Raw genomic sequence first — 12,481 nt, 5'->3', positions numbered from 1 at the left:
AGAGGAATAAAATCTAACTTGAACCATAAAAGAAAAAAAAATCCTGAACCCACGAGTTTTACAGAGGAAAACCCTATCAGGGCACTTGCTCCAGTGGTAAACAATTCTGAAATAGGTCAGTGGTGGGGAATCATCTCCCATACAGCCAGCAAACCACCCGCCACGCAAGGAGAGTCCTCATTGCAAAGCTGGGTTACCGTGCTGAGGCATCTGTGAGTAAACGTGAGCTGAGCCCCAGGCCAGCTGCTGCTGAACTGTTCCCACCCTTTCCAGGTAAAACACCTGAATATGTACAAGGGCTTGAAAGCCTAGAGGAAGGACCGTGGAGCCACACCAGCGACAGCACACAGGCGGACTTGGTGCCTGCAGGGCAGCCAAGGTGGTCCTGGCACCGGGCGCTATTCCAGAAGCTTTCCATTGCCCTGTCTGAGATACCCCTCCTGTCCCGGCCCCCACTGCTTTTTTTCCTTTCTCACCTCTGTCCGGAGAGAAATTCCAGCGGAAGGTATGGGTGACACAACCTCTTCTTTACAGGCGGCAGCCTGGCAACTCCTGCAGAAAGGCCAGCAGAACCCCACTCACACCGGGCCACCCACAAAGCGGTGGCCCCTCACTCCCTCCCACCAGCACAGCCCCGAGACTGTTGACGGGGCAGAGAATATGGAGTCAGGCACAGATTCAGGGGCTCTTGCTGCCTGGAGCGCTGTTTATATTGACCTCAACGAGGCACACCTGGGGAGGGCGGGCCGGCAGGGTAAGGCTGCCCAGGTCAGCTAATCCACAACCCTCAGGGAATCACATTGTTGAAAATGGACCCCGCTAAGGCAGAAGAGAAGCCAAGGGAAAAAAGGACACAATGCCATTTGCAGCACCGTAGATGAGTCTAGAAGTAATCACGTGACTTGTAGTAAGTCAGAAAGTGAAAGACACATATCATATCATATCACTTATAGGTGTTACCTAAAAATGGATACCAGGGCAGATATTTCCACGGAGAAGGGCAATCACAGATTCATTAAACAAACTTATGGTTCACCAATGGAAAAGTGTGAGGATTGGTTTCATTACGATATCGGGGTTAACAGACATATACAAACACAGGTGACATATATAATCACCAAAGACCTACAGAATACCAAGAGAGGACTACTCAACATTCTGTCATAACGTACATGGGAAAAGGATCCCAGGAAGAACAGTCATCTGTATATGTGTAAAAGAACCACATCTTCCACACCTACAGCAAGCCAAACATTGTAATCAAACTTGCTGTAATAAAAAATAAAAAATTAAATTAAAAACACGAACAAGAAGTAGTGAGACAAACGTGAGGGGGTTTCTCCTGGCACATTCCATTCTAAACTCCAATCTAGAACACCACTTCCACTGAGGCTCTCTTGCCCTAGTAACCAGATTTGGTAAGGGTGAACTGCTGCCACCTTGTGGCCGTTTCACACAACAGCAGCTTTAATCCCAACGCTAATGGTCAGTTGATATTCAAAATCATTTCAGGCCTGTAAATGACACCTGCCTGAAAACAAATCCTGGGGTCACATATCGACCAAAAAATTCAAAGGACGTCCATATTTCAAAACGACCGTTTCAAAAGGCATATTTTACGCACATTAGTGTTCTGCTTCTTTTCCTTTCTTTCCTTTTTTGTTAAAAAACACGGGAATGTAAAAAGGCATCCCTCAGAATGGGCGAAAATCGTTGCAGACGAATCAATGGACAGAGGTTTAATCTCCAATATATATAAACAGCTCATGCAGCTTAATATTAAAAAAACAAACAACCCAAAAAAAAATGGGCAGAAGATCTAAAGAGACGTTTCTTCAAAGGAGACACAGAGATGGCCAAGACGCACATGAAAAGCTGCTCAACAGCACTAATTATTAGAGAAATGCAAATCAAAACTACAATGAGGTATCACCTCACACCTGTTAGAATCGGCATCATCAGAAAATCTACAAACAACCAATTCTGGGGAGGGTGTGGACAAAAGGAGCCCTCTTCCACTATTGGTGGGAATGTACATTGATAGAGTCACTATGGAGAACAGTATGGAGTTTCCATAAAAAATTAGAAATAGAATTACCATCTGATCCAGCAATCCCACTTCTGGGCATATACCCAGAGAAAACCGTATTTCAAAAAGGCACATTCACCACAATGTTCGTTGCAGCATTATTTACAAAAGCCAGGTAATGGAAGCAACCTAAATGCCCACAGACAGATGAATGGATAAAGATGTGGTACATATATAAAATGGAATATTACTCGGCCATTAAAAGGAATGAAACTGGGTCATTTTTAGAGACATTGATGGATCGAGAGACTGTCATACAGAATGAAGTAAGTCAGAAAGAGGAAAACAAATATTGTATATTAATGCATATATGTGGAGCTTACAAATGGTACAGATGAACTGGTTTGCAGGGAAGAAATAGAGACACAGAGGTAGAGAACAAACGTATGGACACCAAGTGTGGGAAGCCATGGGGTGTTGGTGGTGGGATGAGTTGGGAGTTTAGGATTGACCTGTGTACATGTATATGCATAAAATACATAACTAATAATAAAGTGCTGTATAAAAAAATATATAAAATTAAATTTCAAAATTTTAAAAAATAAAATTTAAAAATAAAACAGAAAAAAGTTCTTCCCGTCACACAGATGTATTTATAGGAATGAATTATTTCCATGATTCTATCTATAAATACATAAAAGAGGAATAAAATCTAACTTGAACCATAAAAGAAAAAAAAACCTGAACCCACGAGTTATACAGAGGAAAATCCTATCAGGGCACTTGCTCCAGTGGTAAACAATTCTGAAATTGGTCAGAGGTGGGGAAGCATCTCCCATACAGCCATCAACCCACCCCCCACGCAAGGAGCGTCCTCATTGCAAAGCTGGGGGACCATGCCGAGGCATCTGTGAGTAAATGTGAGCTGAGCCCCAGGCCAGATGCTGCTGAACTGTTCCCACCCTTTCCAGGTAAAACACCTGAATATGTACAAGGGCTTGAAAGCCTAGAGGAAGGACCGTGGAGCCACACCAGTGACAGCACGCAGGCCAACTTGGTGCCTGGAGGCCAGCCAGGGTGGTCCTGGCACCGGGCGCTCTTCCAGAAGCTTTCCATTGCCCTGCCTGAGATACCCCTCCTGTCCCGGCCCCCACTGCTTTTTTCCTTCCTCACCTCTGTCCGGAGAGAAATTTCAGCGGAAGGTATGGGTGACACAACCTCTTCTTTACAGGCGGCAGCCTGGCAACTCCTGCAGAAAGGCCAGCAGAACCCCACTCACACCGGGCCACCCACAAAGCGGTGGCCCCTCACTCCCTCCCACCAGCACAGCCCCGAGACTGTTGACGGGGCAGAGAATATGGAGTCAGGCACAGATTCAGGGGCTATTGCTGCCTGGAGCGCTGTTTATATTGACCTCAACGAGGCACACCTGGGGAGGGCGGGCCGGCAGGGTAAGGCTGCCCAGGTCAGCTAATCCACAACCCTCAGGGAATCACATTGTTGAAAATGGACCCCGCTAAGGCAGAAGAGAAGCCAAGGGAAAAAAGGACACAATGCCATTTGCAGCACCGTAGATGAGTCTAGAAGTAATCACGTGACTTGTAGTAAGTCAGAAAGTGAAAGACACATATCATATCATATCACTTATAGGTGTTACCTAAAAATGGATACCAGGGCAGATATTTCCACGGAGAAGGGCAATCACAGATTCATTAAACAAACTTATGGTTCACCAAAGGAAAGGTGTGAGGATTGGTTTCATTATGATATCGGGGTTAACCGACATCTACAAACACAGGTGACATATATAATCACCAAAGACCTACAGAATACCAAGAGAGGACTACTCAACATTCTGTCATAACGTACATGGGAAAAGGATCCCAGGAAGAACAGACATCTGTATATGTGTAAAAGAACCACATCTTCCACACCTACAACAAGCCAAACGTTGTAATCAAACTTGCTGTAATAAAAAATAAAAAAATAAATTAAAAACACGAACAAGAAGAAGTGAGACAAACGTGAGGGGCTTTCTCCTGGCACATTCCATTCTAAACTCCAATCTAGAACACCACTTCCACTGAGGCTCTCTTGCCCTAGTAACCAGATTTGGTAAGGGTGAACTGCTGCCACCTTGTGGCCGTTTCACACAACAGCAGCTTTAATCCCAACGCTAATGGTCAGTTGATATTCAAAATCATTTCAGGCCTATAAATGACACCTGCCCTGAAAACAAATCCTGGGGTCACATATCGACCAAAAAATTCAAAGAACGTCCATATTTCAAAACGACCGTTTCAAAAGGCATATTTTATGCACATTAGTGTTCTGCTTCTTTTCCTTTCTTTCCTTTTTTGTTAAAAAAAACGGGAATGGAAAAAGGCATACCTCAGAATGGGCGAAAATCGTTGCTGACGAATCAATGGACAGAGGTTTAATCTCCAATATATATAAACAGCTCATGCAGCTTAATATTAAAAAAACAAACATCCCAAAAAAAATTGGACAGAAGATCTAAAGAGACGTTTCTTCAAAGGAGACACAGAGATGGCCAAGACGCACATGAAAAGCTGCTCAACAGCACTAATTATCAGAGAAATGCAAATCAAAACTACAATGAGGTATCACCTCACACCTGTTAGAATCGTTATCATCAGAAAATCTACAAACATCCAATTCTGGGGAGGGTGTGGACAAAAGGAGCCCTCTTCCACTATTGGTGGGAATGTAAATTGATACAGTCACTATGGAGAACAGTATGGAGTTTCCTTAAAAAAACTAGAAATAGAATTACCATCTGATCCAGCAATCCCACTTCTGGGCATATACCCAGAGAAAACCGTATTTCAAAAAGACACATTCACCACAAAGTTCGTTGCAGCACTATTTACAATAGCCAGGTAATGGAAGCAACCTAAATGCCCACAGACAGATGAATGGATAAAGATGTGGTACATATATGAAATGGAATATTACTCGGCCATAAAAAGGAATGAAACTGGGTCATTTGTAGAGACATCGATGGATCGAGAGACTGTCATACAGAATGAAGTAAGTCAGAAAGAGGAAAACAAATATTGTATATTAACGCATATATGTGGAGCCTAAAAATGGTACAGATGAACTGGTTTGCAGGGAAGAAATAGAGACACAGAGGTAGAGAACAAACGTATGGACACCAAGTGTGGGAAGCCATGGGGTGGTGGTGGTGGGATGAGTTGGGAGTTTGGGATTGACCTGTATACATGTATATGCATAAAATACATAACTAATAATAACGTGCTGTATAAAAAAAATAAATAAAATTAAATTTCAAAATTTTAAAAAATAAAATTTAAAAATAAAACAGAAAAATGTTCTTCCCGTCACACAGATGTATTTATAGGAATGAATTATTTCCATGCTTATATCTATAAATACATAAAAGAGGAATAAAATCTAACTTGAACCATAAAAGAAAAAAAAAACCTGAACCCACAAGTTATAAAGAGGAAAACCCTATCAGGGCCCTTGCTCCAGTGTTAAACAATTCTGAAATTGGTCAGAGGTGGGGAACAATCTCCCATACAACCATCAACCCACCCCCCACGCAAGGAGCGTCCTCATTGCAAAGCTGAGGGACCGTGCCGAGGCATCTGTGAGTAAACGTGAGCTGAGCCCCAGGCCAGTTGCTGCTGAACTGTTCCCACCCTTTCCAGGTAAAACACCTGAATATGTACAAGGACTTGAAAGCCTAGAGGAAGGACCGTGGAGCCACACCAGCGACAGCACGCAGGACAACTTGGTGCCTGGAGGCCAGCCAGGGTGGTCCTGGCCCCGGGCGCTCTTCCAGAAGCTTTCCATTGCCCTGCCTGAGATACCCCTCCTGTCCCGACCCCCACTGCTTTTTTCCTTCCTCACCTCTGTCCAGAGAGAAATTCCAGCGGAAGGTATGAGTGACACAGCCTCTTCTTTACAGGCGGCAGCCTGGCAACTCCTGCAGAAAGGCCAGCAGAACCCCACTCACACCGGGCCACCCACAAAGCGGTGGCCCCTCACTCCCTCCCACCAGCACAGCCCCGAGACTGCTGACGGGGCAGAGAATATGGAGTCAGGCACAGCTTCAGGGGCTATTGCTGCCTGGAGCGCTGTTTATATTGACCTCAACTAGGCACACCTGGGGCCGGCGGGCCGGCAGGGTAAGGCTGCCCAGGTCAGCTAATCCACAACCCTCAGGGAATCACATTGTTGAAAATGGACCCCGCTAAGGCAGAAGAGAAGCCAAGGGAAAAAAGGACACAATGCCATTTGCAGCACCGTAGATGAGTCTAGAAGTAATCACGTGACTTGTAGTAAGTCAGAAAGTGAAAGACACATATCATATCATATCACTTATAGGTGTTACCTAAAAATGGATACCAGGGCAGATATTTCCACGGAGAAGGGCAATCACAGATTCATTAAACAAACTTATGGTTCACCAATGGAAAGGTGTGAGGATTGGTTTCATTACGATATCGGGGTTAACAGACATATACAAACACAGGTGACATATATAATCACCAAAGACCTACAGAATACCAAGAGAGGACTACTCAACATTCTGACATAACGTACATGGGAAAAGGATCCCAGGAAGAACAGACATCTGTATATGTGTAAAAGAACCACATCTTCCACAACTACAACAAGCCAAACGTTGTAATCAAACTTGCTGTAATAAAAAATAAAAAATTAAATTAAAATCACGAACAAGAAGTAGTGAGACAAACGTGAGGGGCTTTCTCCTGGCACATTCCATTCTAAACTCCAATCTAGAACACCACTTCCACTGAGGCTCTCTTGCCCTAGTAACCAGAATTGGTAAGGTTGAACTGCTGCCACCTTGTGGCCGTTTCACACAACAGCAGCTTTAATCCCAACGCTAATGGTCAGTTGATATTCAAAATCATTTCTGGCCTGTAAATGACACCTGCCTGAAAACAAATCCTGGGGTCACATATCGACCAAAAAATTCAAAGGACGTCCATATTTCAAAACGACCGTTTCAAAAGGCATATTTTACGCACATTAGTGTTCTGCTTCTTTTCCTTTCTTTCCTTTTTTGTTAAAAAACACGGGAATGTAAAAAGGCATCCCTCAGAATGGGCGAAAATCGTTGCAGACGAATCAATGGACAGAGGTTTAATCTCCAATATATATAAACAGCTCATGCAGCTTAATATTAAAAAAACAAACAACCCAAAAAAAATGTGCAGAAGATCTAAAGAGACGTTTCTTCAAAGGAGACACAGAGATGGCCAAGACGCACATGAAAAGCTGCTCAACAGCACTAATTATTAGAGAAATGCAAATCAAAACTACAATGAGGTATCACCTCACACCTGTTAGAATCGGCATCATCAGAAAATCTACAAACAACCAATTCTGGGGAGGGTGTGGACAAAAGGAGCCCTCTTCCACTATTGGTGGGAATGTACATTGATACAGTCACTATGGAGAACAGTATGGAGTTTCCATAAAAAATTACAAATAGAATTACCATCTGATCCAGCAATCCCACTTCTGGGCATATACCCAGAGAAAACCGTATTTCAAAAAGGCACATTCACCACAATGTTCGTTGCAGCATTATTTACAAAAGCCAGGTAATGGAAGCAACCTAAATGCCCACAGACAGATGAATGGATAAAGATGTGGTACATATATAAAATGGAATATTACTCGGCCATTAAAAGGAATGAAACTGGGTCATTTGTAGAGACATTGATGGATCGAGAGACTGTCATACAGAATGAAGTATGTCAGAAAGAGGAAAACAAATATTGTATATTAATGCATATATGTGGAGCCTACAAATGGTACAGATGAACTGGTTTGCAGGGAAGAAATAGAGACACAGAGGTAGAGAACAAACGTATGGACACCAAGTGTGGGAAGCCATGGGGTGGTGGTGGTGGGATGAGTTGGGAGTTTAGGATTGACCTGTGTACATGTATATGCATAAAATACATAACTAATAATAAAGTGCTGTATAAAAAAATATATAAAATTAAATTTCAAAATGTTAAAAAATAAAATTTAAAAATAAAACAGAAAAAAGTTCTTCCCGTCACACAGATGTATTTATAGGAATGAATTATTTCCATGATTCTATCTATAAATACATAAAAGAGGAATAAAATCTAACTTGAACCATAAAAGAAAAAAAAACCTGAACCCACGAGTTATACAGAGGAAAATCCTATCAGGGCACTTGCTCCAGTGGTAAACAATTCTGAAATTGGTCAGAGGTGGGGAAGCATCTCCCATACAGCCATCAACCCACCCCCCACGCAAGGAGCGTCCTCATTGCAAAGCTGGGGGACCATGCCGAGGCATCTGTGAGTAAATGTGAGCTGAGCCCCAGGCCAGATGCTGCTGAACTGTTCCCACCCTTTCCAGGTAAAACACCTGAATATGTACAAGGGCTTGAAAGCCTAGAGGAAGGACCGTGGAGCCACACCAGCGACAGCACGCAGGCCAACTTGGTGCCTGGAGGCCAGCCAGGGTGGTCCTGGCCCCGGGCGCTCTTCCAGAAGCTTTCCATTGCCCTGCCTGAGATACCCCTCCTGTCCCGGCCCCCACTGCTTTTTTCCTTCCTCACCTCTGTCCGGAGAGAAATTCCAGCGGAAGGTATGGGTGACACATCCTCTTCTTTACAGGCGGCAGCCTGGCAACTCCTGCAGAATGGCCAGCAGAACCCCACTGACACCGGGCCAGCCACAATGCTGTGGCCCCTCACTCCCTCCCACCAGCACTGCCCCGAGACTGCTGACGGGGCAGAGAATATGGAGTCAGGCACAGCTTCAGGGGCTATTGCTGCCTGGAGCGCTGTTTATATTGACCTCAACGAGGCACACCTGGGGAGGGCGGGCCGGCAGGGTAAGGCTGCCCAGGTCAGCTAATCCACAACCCTCAGGGAATCACATTGTTGAAAATGGACCCCGCTAAGGCAGAAGAGAAGCCAAGGGAAAAAAGGACACAATGCCATTTGCAGCACCGTAGATGAGTCTAGAAGTAATCACGTGACTTGTAGTAAGTCAGAAAGTGAAAGACACATATCATATCATATCACTTATAGGTGTTACCTAAAAATGGATACCAGGGCAGATATTTCCACGGAGAAGGGCAATCACAGATTCATTAAACAAACTTATGGTTCACCAAAGGAAAGGTGTGAGGATTGGTTTCATTACGATATCGGGGTTAACAGACATCTACAAACACAGGTGACATATATAATCACCAAAGACCTACAGAATACCAAGAGAGGACTACTCAACATTCTGTCATAACGTACATGGGAAAAGGATCCCAGGAAGAACAGACATCTGTATATGTGTAAAAGAACCACATCTTCCACACCTACAACAAGCCAAACGTTGTAATCAAACTTGCTGTAATAAAAAATAAAAAAATAAATTAAAAACACGAACAAGAAGAAGTGAGACAAACGTGAGGGGCTTTCTCCTGGCACATTCCATTCTAAACTCCAATCTAGAACACCACTTCCACTGAGGCTCTCTTGCCCTAGTAACCAGATTTGGTAAGGGTGAACTGCTGCCACCTTGTGGCCGTTTCACACAACAGCAGCTTTAATCCCAACGCTAATGGTCAGTTGATATTCAAAATCATTTCAGGCCTGTAAATGACACCTGCCCTGAAAACAAATCCTGGGGTCACATATCGACCAAAAAATTCAAAGAACGTCCATATTTCAAAACGACCGTTTCAAAAGGCATATTTTATGCACATTAGTGTTCAGCTTCTTTTCCTTTCTTTCCTTTTTTGTTAAAAAAAACGGGAATGGAAAAAGGCATCCCTCAGAATGGGCGAAAATCGTTGCAGACGAATCAATGGACAGAGGTTTAATCTCCAATATATATAAACAGCTCATGCAGCTTAATATTAAAAAAACAAACATCCCCAAAAAAATTGGGCAGAAGATCTAAAGAGACGTTTCTTCAAAGGAGACACAGAGATGGCCAAGACGCACATGAAAAGCTGCTCAACAGCACTAATTATCAGAGAAATGCAAATCAAAACTACAATGAGGTATCACCTCACACCTGTTAGAATCGTTATCATCAGAAAATCTACAAACATCCAATTCTGGGGAGGGTGTGGACAAAAGGAGCACTCTTCCACTATTGGTGGGAATGTAAATTGATACAGTCATTATGGAGAACAGTATGGAGTTTCCTTAAAAAAACTAGAAATAGAATTACCATCTGATCCAGCAATCCCACTTCTGGGCATATACCCAGAGAAAACCGTATTTCAAAAAGACACATTCACCACAAAGTTCGTTGCAGCACTATTTACAATAGCCAGGTAATGGAAGCAACCTAAATGCCCACAGACAGATGAATGGATAAAGATGTGGTACATATATAAAATGGAATATTACTCGGCCATAAAAAGGAATGAAACTGGGTCATTTGTAGAGACATCGATGGATCGAGAGACTGTCATACAGAATGAAGTAAGTCAGAAAGAGGAAAACAAATATTGTATATTAACGCATATATGTGGAGCCTAAAAATGGTACAGATGAACTGGTTTGCAGGGAAGAAATAGAGACACAGAGGTAGAGAACAAACGTATGGACACCAAGTGTGGGAAGCCATGGGGTGGGGGTGGTGCGATGAGTTGGGAGTTTGGGATTGACCTGTATACATGTATATGCATAAAATACATAACTAATAATAACGTGCTGTATAAAAAAAAATAAATAAAATTAAATTTCAAAATTTAAAAAAAATAAAATTTAAAAATAAAAGAGAAAAAAGTTCTTCCCGTCACACAGATGTATTTATAGGAATGAATTATTTCCATGTTTATATCTATAAATACATAAAAGAGGAATAAAATCTAACTTGAATCATAAAAGAAAAAAAAATCCTGAACCCACGTGTTATACAGAGGAAAACCCTATCAGGGCACTTGCTCCAGTGGTAAACAATTCTGAAATAGGTCAGAGGTGGGGAATCATCTCCCATACAGCCAGCAACCCACCCCCCATGCAAGGAGCATCCTCATTGCAAAGCTGGAGGACCGTGCCGAGGTATCTGTGAGTAAAGGTGAGCTGAGCCCAAGGCCAGCTGCTGCTGAACTGTTCCCACCCTTTCCAGGTAAAACACCTGAATATGTACAAGGGCTTGAAAGCCTAGAGGAAGGACCGTGGAGCCACACCAGCGACAGCACGCAGGCCAACTTTTTGCCTGCAGGCCAGCCAGGGTGGTCCTGGACCCGGGCGCACTTCCAGAAGCTTTCCATTGCCCTGCCTGAGATACCCCTCCTGTCCCGGCCCCCACTGCTTTTTTTCCTTCCTCACCTCTGTCCGAAGAGAAATTCCAGCGGAAGGTATGGGTGACACAACCTCTTCTTTACAGGCGGCAGCCTGGCAACTCCTGCAGAAAGGCCAGCAGAACCCCACTCACACCGGGCCACCCACAAAGCGGTGGCCCCTCACTCCCTCCCACCAGCACAGCCCCGAGACTGCTGACGGGGCAGAGAATATGGAGGCAGGCACAGCTTCAGAGGCTATTGCTGCCTGGAGCGCTGTTTATATTGACCTCAACGAGGCACACCTGGGGAGGGCGGGCCGGCAGGGTAAGGCTGCCCAGGTCAGCTAATCCACAACCCTCAGGGAATCACATTGTTGAAAATGGACCCCGCTAAAGCAGAAGAGAAGCCAAGGGAAAAAAGGACACAATGCCATTTGCAGCACCGTAGATGAGTCTAGAAGTAATCACGTGACTTATAGTAAGTCAGAAAGTGAAAGACACATATCATATCATATCACTTATAGGTGTTACCTAAAAATGGATACCAGGGCAGATATTTCCACGGAGAAGGGCAATCACAGATTCATTAAACAAACTTATGGTTCACCAATGGAAAAGTGTGAGGATTGGTTTCATTACGATATCGGGGTTAACAGACATATACAAACACAGGTGACATATATAATCACCAAAGACCTACAGAATACCAAGACAGGACTACTCAACATTCTGTCATAACGTACATGGGAAAAGGATCCCAGGAAGAACAGTCATCTGTATATGTGTAAAAGAACCACATCTTCCACACCTACAGCAAGCCAAACATTGTAATCAAACTTGCTGTAATAAAAAATAAAAAATCAAATTAAAAACACGAACAAGAAGTAGTGAGACAAACGTGAGGGGGTTTCTCCTGGCACATTCCATTCTAAACTCCAATCTAGAACACCACTTCCACTGAGGCTCTCTTGCCCTAGTAACCAGATTTGGTAAGGGTGAACTGCTGCCACCTTGTGTCCGGTTCACACAACAGCAGCTTTAATCCCAACGCTAATGGTCAGTTGATATTCAAAATCATTGCAGGCCTGTGAATGACACCTGCCCTGAAAACAAATCCTGGGGTCACATATCGACCAAA

This window comes from Mesoplodon mirus, assembly GCF_964341445.2.
Source record: "Mesoplodon mirus genome assembly, chromosome: 10".
NCBI lineage: Eukaryota > Metazoa > Chordata > Mammalia > Artiodactyla > Ziphiidae > Mesoplodon > Mesoplodon mirus.
Note: the sequence above shows the minus strand (reverse complement) of the source record.